Raw genomic sequence first — 9886 nt, 5'->3', positions numbered from 1 at the left:
AAATTTGTTCGGATATGGGCTCTGGTTCTAGAGTATATGGTAACAAATTATATACTACCATCAAGGCAAATATATCATAAATATATCATATATAGACTACCTCCAATACAATAGAAAAAACAAATAAGAAAACTCCAAACTCACAAGACTACTCAAAGGAATACTCCTTTTTAAATGACAAATCTGAGTGTGTTATGTTAAGTAGTTTTTAGTAAGTTAGGCTATGGTATATGGTCTAGTCATTGTCATTTTGTGACATATATGTAACAGTTTTAAGGTTTATGTTGCTTTTTTAAAGTCTTTAAAAACCCAATAAAAACAATTTTTTTAAAGAAGAAGAGGGTACAGAGAGTGTATCTACCACAGTCAGTGAAGGAACAATTACTCTGGTAGCTGGAGCCACGCCAGTTCTCAGAGGGCATGCCACTCAGGGACCCAGTCCGAGTGGTAGTCATGACAGACATGAGCCTGTTTGGCTGGGGGGCACATATGAAGGGGAGAATGATCTAAGGCCCATGGAATGTGTCAGAGAAGTCCAACAGCATGAATCTATTGGAACTGAAGGCAATCAGACTGGCACTGGAGAAATTCCAGGGCTTGATAAGGGGCTATCATATTCTGATACAAATGGACAATATGACAGCAAAAGCTTATGTCAACAGACAGGATGGGACTCTCTTCAAGATGCTACACAAGGAAGTGAGTCAGTTGATAAGGTGGGCAGAGGAGTACATATCGTCTATAAAGGCAATACATGTGGCAGGTCAGGAAATCACTGTAGCAGACTGCCTGAGCTGTCAGTGGGTAGATAAGTCAGAATGGATGCGCAGCAGGACAGTGTTCACCCAAATTTGTCAGAGGTTCAGGACACTTGAAATGGACTTATTTGCCACAGAACTAAATTGTCAGACAAGAAAATTTGTGTTGAGAGTAAACTCTCTAGCGGTAGGCGTAGACGCATTACACCTTGAATGGCCAAAAGCACTTCTGTATGCCTTCCCACCAATTCAAATCATCCAGAAAGTACTTTAGAGGGTAATAGACCATTCTAGTGGCCCCATTCTGGCCTTGCTGGGCCTGGTTCCAAGATATGAAGAGGCTATCAGTGGAAGAACCATGGCATCTACCTCCATACTGAGCTTTAGCTTTCCTAACACTCTCTGTACAAGCACTGGTTATTTGTTTATCCTTGGTTAAAACGCCCTCCTTCCACTTTCTGAATGAGTCTTTTTTATTTTTCAAGTCCTTAGAATGCTGTTTATGGAGCCACCTTGGCTTCTTTAGGCTCCTCCCATTTTTCCTTCTCATAGGAATCATTTGTGATTGTGCCTTCAGTATTTCACTTTGAAGAAACTCCCATCCCTCTTGAGCTCCCTTCTCCTTAAGTATTTCTGACCATGGGATTCTGCTCAGCATAACTTCATCAAAATTTGCTTTCCTGTCCAACCTAAATGTCTGACCATGTACAGCTTTTACCTTCCCCAAGACTGTAAATTCCAAAATTACATGGTCACTATTACCCAGGGTGCCCACTACTTTCACCTCGTCAACCAGTTTTTCTCTGTTGGTAAGTATCAAGTCCAAGTCAGCAGATCCCCTAGTTTCCCTCTCCACTTTCTGGAAAATAAAATTGTCAGCAAGACAAGTCAGGAATTTATTGGACCTTTCATTCTTAGCAGAGATGGACTTCCAACAAATATCTGGGTAATTGAAATCTCCCATGACCACCATGTCCCGTCTCTTTGAGAACTTTGCAATCTGTTGTAGGAGTGTCTCATCCAAATCCTCTGACTGCCTTGGTGGTCTATAGCAGACCCCCACCATGATATTAGAATTATTTCTTACTCTTTTTATTTTTACCCAGAGACTCTCAACCAGACTTTCATGCTCAGATTCGCATATTTCCTCACAAGTATATACCCCCTTTACATATAATGCAACTCCAACACCATTCCTTTTCTGTCCCTTTTAAATAAGTTATACCCCTCAGTCTTAATATTCCAATTGTGAGTGTCATCCTACCAAGTTTCAGTAATGCCTATTAGGTCATAGTCCCCTTCCTGTATTAGTTCCTCCTGCTTGTTTCCCATACTCTGCACATTAGAATTGATTTCTCTCTGTGTGGCCCCAGTGTCTGTATTTAAGTTTCTACAGATTTGGTAATTATCAGAATTAGATATATACATTGCAAAATTCTACAAGATTACTATTTAATTTTTAATGAAAAAACTATTCAGTTTCTAATCAAAATGTATTAATTGTTGATTTAACACTAGACCTTTATCAGTCTCTTTTCTTTAATCCAAGTAAATTTTGCCATCTAATTGTTATTTTTTCTAAGCTATTTGTTCAGTACAATCCTTTGAAGAGTTACTCCACCCTAATCACATTTAAATTACTGAGTTTATAGTGGAGTAGCTTTGCACAAGATTGTATTGTTGGCTCATAGTGTTGTGTATTTCATTCATGGTCTTCACCTTCAGCATCCTACTTTGTCTGTTGTCTGTGTTACTGTTAATACTACAGTGCTACAGTAAGTGCTACAGAATGACACATTTCTCATGCCATAGTCCTTCAATTAAACGTCTGTCTTTCAAAAGAATACAATCATATACCCCATCTACAGTTTTTATGCAATGAGAATTGAAATGTATTATTATTATTATTTTAGCCCCCCATAGGGAATTTTTTTATTGCATTTTCCTATAAACTACAAAGAAACAAGGGAGGGTAGCTACATACTAAGGGAGAAAGTAAAGCAAAACCCCTAAAACCCCAAGAGATGGTGGTCATTCCAAATGTTTACAGTATTAGCTTATAGGTGTATACGCTTTAACATAGCTACATTAAGTGAGTACAATAAAACTGGCTATATAAAGATCTCTATTGAGATATAATTAAACCCATTAAAACAGGCTCTGAAAAACAGTTATAACTCTTTCATTTTTTGTCCTTTTTGTTTCTCAACCGGTAACCTCTTTTAGGGGCCGCGGCCCCCAGTTCAGAAGCTGAGTCCTCATCAGAAGATGCCAAGCCTTCTTCTTCTTCACTTCCCTTGCTGCTGCCATTGTCTTTATCTTCTTGGTCTGCTGGACCAGTCTGCCGTTGTAGAAATTCACGTGCCTTTTCAACAGAATCATTTTTTTCCCTTATCTTTGAATTTAAAGAGGACACCTTTGGGGAAAATCCATCAGAAGGTGATATTATTTTTCTGTAAGAACAATGCCAAGTCTCTGTATTTCTTTCTCTTCTTTCTTATTTCAAATGGAACGTCCTTGAGGCAGGGTCTGCGGCACAACAATGGTGGACACCTTTCCCATTGCTCCGGGTAGGCATACCACACAGCAGCGGAGGGGAGGGGAGGGGTGCTGCAGATCGGCACCTCCACGGGGGGTCAGGGAGACACCCCAGGCCATCGTCGTGAGAGAGGGAATCGTCGTGAGAGAGGGACGCCTCTCTGACACATTTACATAAGCAGAGGAGGGCGGGAGAGAGAGAAAGAGATAATTGTAAACTGCTACTTTGAAGCGAAAATCCCCCCCCCCCCAAAAAAAACCCTCTAGAGCGATTGGAATCGTGCTGAGAAAGGGATGCCTCTCTGACGCATTTACATAAGCGGAGGAGGGGGGAGAGAGAGAGGCGACTGTAAACGGATACTTTGGAAGGACTTTGTAAGCGTATAAGCCTGTTGTGGGAGATATCCATGAGCATTTAAGCGATTAAACAGCGTATAAGTGATTTTCAGAGCCGTGGAGAAAACAATTTTATATTGAAAATAAAGTGTTAAAATGGCGGACACTCCAAAAGAGTCAGTGAAAACAACTCCGAGAAGAAGGGAAGTGAACGTTATAGAACTCATAGTGGAAGCCACCAAGCCGATTCTGGAGCAAATTGTTGGTATTAACCATCAGCTTGCCAAGATAAATCAACAACTCGTGTCCCAGCAGCTGCAGTTGGCAACAATAGCAGAAAAAATGGAACAGAGGGCTGTCAAAGCAAAAGAGATGGACACTAAAACTAACAGCAATCTCAAAGAGACAAGGAGGAAAAGCATGAGAGAAACAGAAAAGATTTACAAGGATTTAACTCCTTCCTTGCAGGTGTTTTTAGAAAGTGTCATCTTAAACCCGGCTGATAGAAAACAGTTTGAATCTGCCCTCAAGATCAAGAAGCCTTTGAGATGCCACTGGGCCCCAAGGATGAGACCAAAGAGGAAGAGGCTCAAGATTGGCGGTTTTATCCCTTTGGAGATGGAGGAAGACTGGGCTGCAGCATTTTGAGTGAATGTCTAAGAAGCCATCAAGATTTTAGAAAGAATTAGCGTAGATGTTAAGGCAGAAGGACTCTGAAAATTGCCTTTGTGAAGCGAGCTGGAGGAGATGCTCTGGAAATCTTCTCATAACAAGTAATAAACTAACACATAAGCTTAGTAAGACAGGATCTCACAAAGTATATTGTTTATTAACAGCTTTTTTATTACTAACTGTAGTTTAACAGGGTAATGATCTCCTACTCTCGGGTTTTTAGTATAGTGTGGGTTACTTTCCTTTCTCCCTAGTTGTAGTTCCCCCTCTTCTTTTTCTTTGTAGTTTGTGTAGTATTATAAAAAAATAAAAAATCCCCTCCGGGGGCTTTAAAAAACAAAACAAATGGAATGTCCTTCAAAACCTTTATTTCTTTGTCTTTAATCTTGAGGGTAGCTCCATTTTACTCCTGATATTACAGGCAAGAATAAGTCATGATACTTGACTTGCAATACTAATCAGTAGAAAGTTTTGTGCTCCTCAGCAAAGGCAGCTATACTCTTCATTGCTGTCATCAATACACTGTGCACCAGTGCAAGCCACTATGGCAATATCTGCACTCTGAGATTTGTGACTAACAGCCCCCCTGTGTAAAATGCACATTTATCCTGTGTCCCTCATGAGTAATGGAAGTTGCTGGGCCAATCCATAGTTTCCCTATACAATGGGCTGGGGGCTGCAAAGGAAGACACTGTATGACCCTGTGTGCATGAGTGCTCTTTATGCTTTTGAAGGTACTTAAGAGTTCCCTTATGATGTATGGCCCCTCCATCTCTTGTCTGGCTGGTGGTACAGTTCCAGTTGCAAAGTGGAGTTGAGATGCTTAGTGGGAATCATAAAGCAGAGTACCTGCTGATATACAGGGTTTTTAGTTTTTTGTGTTGTTTTTGTTTTTTAAAAAGAAGTGCTGGAACTCTCAAGAGGGAAATGAAGTTTTCAATCTGTATACTGAAATCTCATGAACTTTTGTCTTTTTTAATAATTATTTTTATTGCTTTTATCTCTACATTTACACACTACCACTATAAATTTTAAAATACAGAGTAGGCAAGGATCATTGACAATCTAATTTCCATTTCTTAATATTTCCCTAATGGTTAGGTTTACAGTGTAGTAATTAGCTTTGTAATAAAGAGTATACCGAAAGGGTAAAAGTTAAAATACAATATCATGAATGTGCATTAATACGCATAAAGTACAGATGAGATTCTCTATTCTTCATTTAGTTGTTTTCAGGGGTCATGTCGTAGAAAAAGAGCTAGGGGAACTCATTAGCATATCGCATTAGCATATGCCACACCCCCTGACATCACCGGAAGTGTGTCATAAGGCCACACACCCCGCCCCCAATGGTCCCGGCCACCACCGCCGGCCTTCCAGCTCCACTGCCGAGCCCCATGAGGGGCCCGGCGGTGGACCTGCAAGGCCGGCAGGAGTACAAGGAAGCCCCATGAAGGCCCTCCCTGGCCCCAGGCAGGCAGGGGTGGGGAGAGGCAGGGAGGAAGCAACTTACCCTCCCTCTTCTCCTGCCTCCTCCTGGCTGAATGAGGGCTGGAAGCGGGGCAGCCGGAAGCAGGGGCGGGGCTTCATCATGTGCCCCGCCCCCGTACCTCACCTGGGGGAACTGCGATCCCCCGTGATCCCCCCGAAATGACCTCTGGTTGTTTTCTTCCCTTTATGCTTCTTCTTCTTCTTGAAGGGGAGTTTAACCTTATATGATCTAGGAGCAGCCGCCTCTAGTTCAGAGTCAGAGTCAAAAATATTGCCCATAGAGAGAGATGTAGAAGAGGAGCTATCACTGCTTATCTTGTCTTTTTCGCTTAAAAGAATTTTGTCAAAGAGGTTCTAGAACTCCATTCTGGTGCATTTCTCCAGGAAAAAAAGACCCTGCTGATATATAAGATCTTCTCCCTTGGATGAGTTTTAAATATCACAGTTTGGTGTAGTGGTTAAGTGTGCGGACTCTAATCTGAGAGAGCCGGGTTTGATTCCCCACTCCTCCACTTGCACCTGCTGATGTGACCTTGGGTCAGTCACAAGCTCTGGCACAGCTGTCCTTGAAAAAGAGCAGTTGGTGTCAGAGTTCTCTCAGCCCCACCCACCTCACAGGGTGTCTGTTGTGGGGAGGGGGAGGGAAAGGAGTTTGTAAGCCGCTCTGAGACTCCCTTGGGGAGTGAAGGGCGGGGTATAAATCCAATCTCTTCTTCTTCTTCTTCTATACTGTAACTGCAGTTAACCAGAATCCTAACTGCCTTTGTGGCTCAGAGGAGACAGAGGGAAGAGCTGGGAGCAGTCAACAGGGGCTTTCCTTTGTGTTCATTGGGAATTAGGATGTCTTACAACTAACCAAATCTTACATCACAATCCTGAAGGCTGCCAAGGTAGCTGTGCTGGTTGGTTCCCTAAAGGGAATCTGCAACAGCTGGGAATCAGGCCAAAGCTCTATCACTGGGCACCCAAGGGCTGTGACTGTGCTCAGGGCCGGCCCTAGGCAAGGCTGCGCCCTAGGCGAAGCTGCAGGCTGCAGATGCCAACCTCCCAGTCCACTGGGAATCCAGCAGAAGGGGGGCTGGGCACTCGGTCATCAGCGGTGGCAGCAGCTCCAGCGGCAGGTAAGGAGTGCTGCCAAGAGAGGGTAAAGGGCCATGCGGTCCCAGGGTGCGCCGAGGCGGAGGGCTGGCTGGCTGGCTGGCTCAAGCACCAGCAGAAAGAAAGTGCCGCGGTTCCGGCGGCGCAGCCTCAAGTTTGCGCACTGGGGGGGGGAGGATTGTGTGAATCAGACAGCCAGCTAGCCCTCCACCTCAGCGCACGGGACCATGCAGCCCTTTACCCCCTCTTGGCAGCACTCCTGCCTGGCGGCGCCTGCAGCAGCTCCAGCAGCCTTGGCTCCCCCAGCAGGCGGCGGCAAGCGTGGCCCCGGCGCGGGCTCCCCTCTTCATGCGCCCACTCTGCCGGCGCCTCTCCCTGCTGGCCATGGGTCGCTGTAGAGGGTCTGGGCGGGTGGGAGGGAGGGACGCGGAGGGGAGCCTTGGGGATCAGCGCTGGATTTTGGCGGGGGGAGGCGAACTTCAACGTTCCCATCCAGGGCCCGCCGCCCCATCCAGGGCCTCCCACTCTAGGTGAGTGCCTAGTTGGCCTAGCAGGAGAGCTGGCCCTGACTGTGCTAACATCCCCTGCAACAGCACTGTTGTGTCCACAAGATGTCACAGGAGCTGTACAGCATGGCGGTAACAGACAGGAGAACCAACCAAGCACAGGGAGGCAGCCACAGGGAGCCAGTCCCAGGGAGACATGAGCAGAAGGGTGGGAAAGAGTGGGGCCACTCACTGCGGGTAAGGTTACTAGGCCCCCAGTGAGTAGGGTAGTCTGGGCATTCCCACGCTCAGCTCCCATTTCTCATAAACCACTTATCACCCTGGTTTCTCACCAGCCTGACCTGGCAACCCTACTGCTAGGCCATGCCCATAGCTCACACCATGCTCCCATAAAGGCACAGACCTGGCAACCCTATCACAGGGCCATGCCCACTCTGTAAAGGCACATGCTCCCATCAAACATACTGGAGGCAGCAGCACAAAAAACCCTCAGGGGACAGGGGCCTCAACATCCTGCAAGCAAGGAGCAACCTCAAGCAGGCCTATCCAGGAGTGAGCCCTTTGTCGAACAATGGAGTTGACCCTCCAGAAAAGCAGCACATGAATAGCAAAAGGAACAAAGAGTGGGCCATGGATTCTGGGTGCTTCCCAGAGTGGAGGGGCCTCCCAGCACCACAGCCATGGTGCTGAGGCTGGCCTTGGGGTGTGCCCTGGGTGACCTCTAATGTCCGTGCTGGTGGAGTGGGAGGGGTGCTGCAAGGGCAGGGGCCGGCATGAGGCCTCAGATTGCTGCTGACAGGTCCACAAGCAGCCCCTTGATGCATGGCTGCTGCATGCCCATGTCCACAGTGGTAGCCACCAATAGCTCAAAATGCCCACTAGCCACCTCCTGAGGCTTCATGAGGCCCTCCAAGCACTGCTGACCCAAGGACACAGTATTCCTCTGCTTGTGCTGGATCTCCAGCCACTCCATCTTGATGGTCACCCGCATGGATGAAAGGATGTGTGTGTGTGTGTGCTGTGCTGGATGAGGGCCCCATGGCAGTAGCTTCAAATTACCAGCCCCACCTAGGACTATAGTGGCTGTACTATCAGGGGCTGCACCAACAGGAGCACACCACAACTCCAGTGACCTCCCCCCAGCCCCTGCAGTTCCACCCCACCACCATTTGAGGACATGGTGGTGCACCAGTTGCAGCACAGCAGTTTGTCCATGATTGTCCTCCCTGAAGAGTCTCTGATGCCCAAAATCAGGGCATGACCACCCTGGCCTCCATAGTCTGTCTCAAATGTGTGAGGGTACAAAGATGACGCTGGAGGAAAAGGTCAGGGGAAAGGAGGCTAGGGTGGCAAGAGAAAGCAACACATCAGTTGTCAGGCAGCCCCATGCCATGTGTAGGCCCATGGCCACACCCCATACCCATTGGCCACCTCCATCCCTGTCCACCTCTGCAGGTGCTATGGTAAGGGTTGCTGCCCCACTGCTGATTTCCATCTCCTCATGGCTCATTGCTGCCTGTGGTGGTTGGTTGATTGGCCCAGAATGGGACGGGCCTTCATCAAGGATCCACCTGATCCCATGCTGTGCATTTGGGTGGTACAGCGATAACCCCAAGAGGCACTGTGTCAGGTACTACCATGAGCACTTCAGCACTTGCAGTTCCCCCAATGGCCCCTGGTTGGAGTGGTTTTGCCTCTGTGAGGAACTTGGCCGAGTGCTACAGAACCAGGTGCCTGCCCTGAAATCTTATGCTGGCATGAATTTTGTTAGTCTTTACTGTGCCATGGACTTCTGTTTTACAATCCCTATACAGCCCATGTTATTACTGTTTTTAATCAATTCTATTAAATTTTCCAGGTAGATCTGATGAATTTAATATCTCCCTCCCCCCTTTCATATTGTTCTAACAAAATCACCTCTAAGGTGGCCAAATTTTGCCCCTCGGCAAGATCAACAAGGAAGCAACTGGTCAAGTCTTCTTATTAATTGTCTCTACTATTGAAATCAGCCTGCCGTGCTGCCTGGAAATTTTATTGTTTGCAAATGTGCTGATAACTATGAGTGTCAATCGTGACTGATCTATGATTGTAACTAATAAAGAAAGAAATCCCTATACAGATCTACTTCTCTGTAACTACTTCGACTCTAATGGTCTTAGACTGCACTAACTCAGGTTGGACTACAGTGCTGTTAGTGCTGTATTTTAGTGCTGTTTTAAAGTAATGTTTAAAATCATGACTTTCCTGCTATTAAAACTATTTAACTAATATATGTGGGTGATTTTGTGCTACATTTGATTCTCTACTTCTTGCTGTACTTCTTATTTGTACTATGAAGCTATTGCAAGGTAACCCTTTTCAAGTTTAACATTAGATTTTGATCTTTGCATTTCAGGGACCATTGCTTATAAGAAATCATATGAGTATGCTTAAGTAAATAGATTTAGAGAAATAAGAGCAAAACAAGTGGGCCAAAAAAAGTATTCA

The sequence above is a fragment of the Gekko japonicus genome, unplaced genomic scaffold, assembly GCF_001447785.1.
Source record: "Gekko japonicus isolate JY-2015 unplaced genomic scaffold, Gekko_japonicus_V1.1 scaffold1513, whole genome shotgun sequence".
NCBI lineage: Eukaryota > Metazoa > Chordata > Lepidosauria > Squamata > Gekkonidae > Gekko > Gekko japonicus.
The sequence above is the reverse complement of the archived record's forward strand: the minus strand, read 5'-3'. Positions refer to the sequence as shown.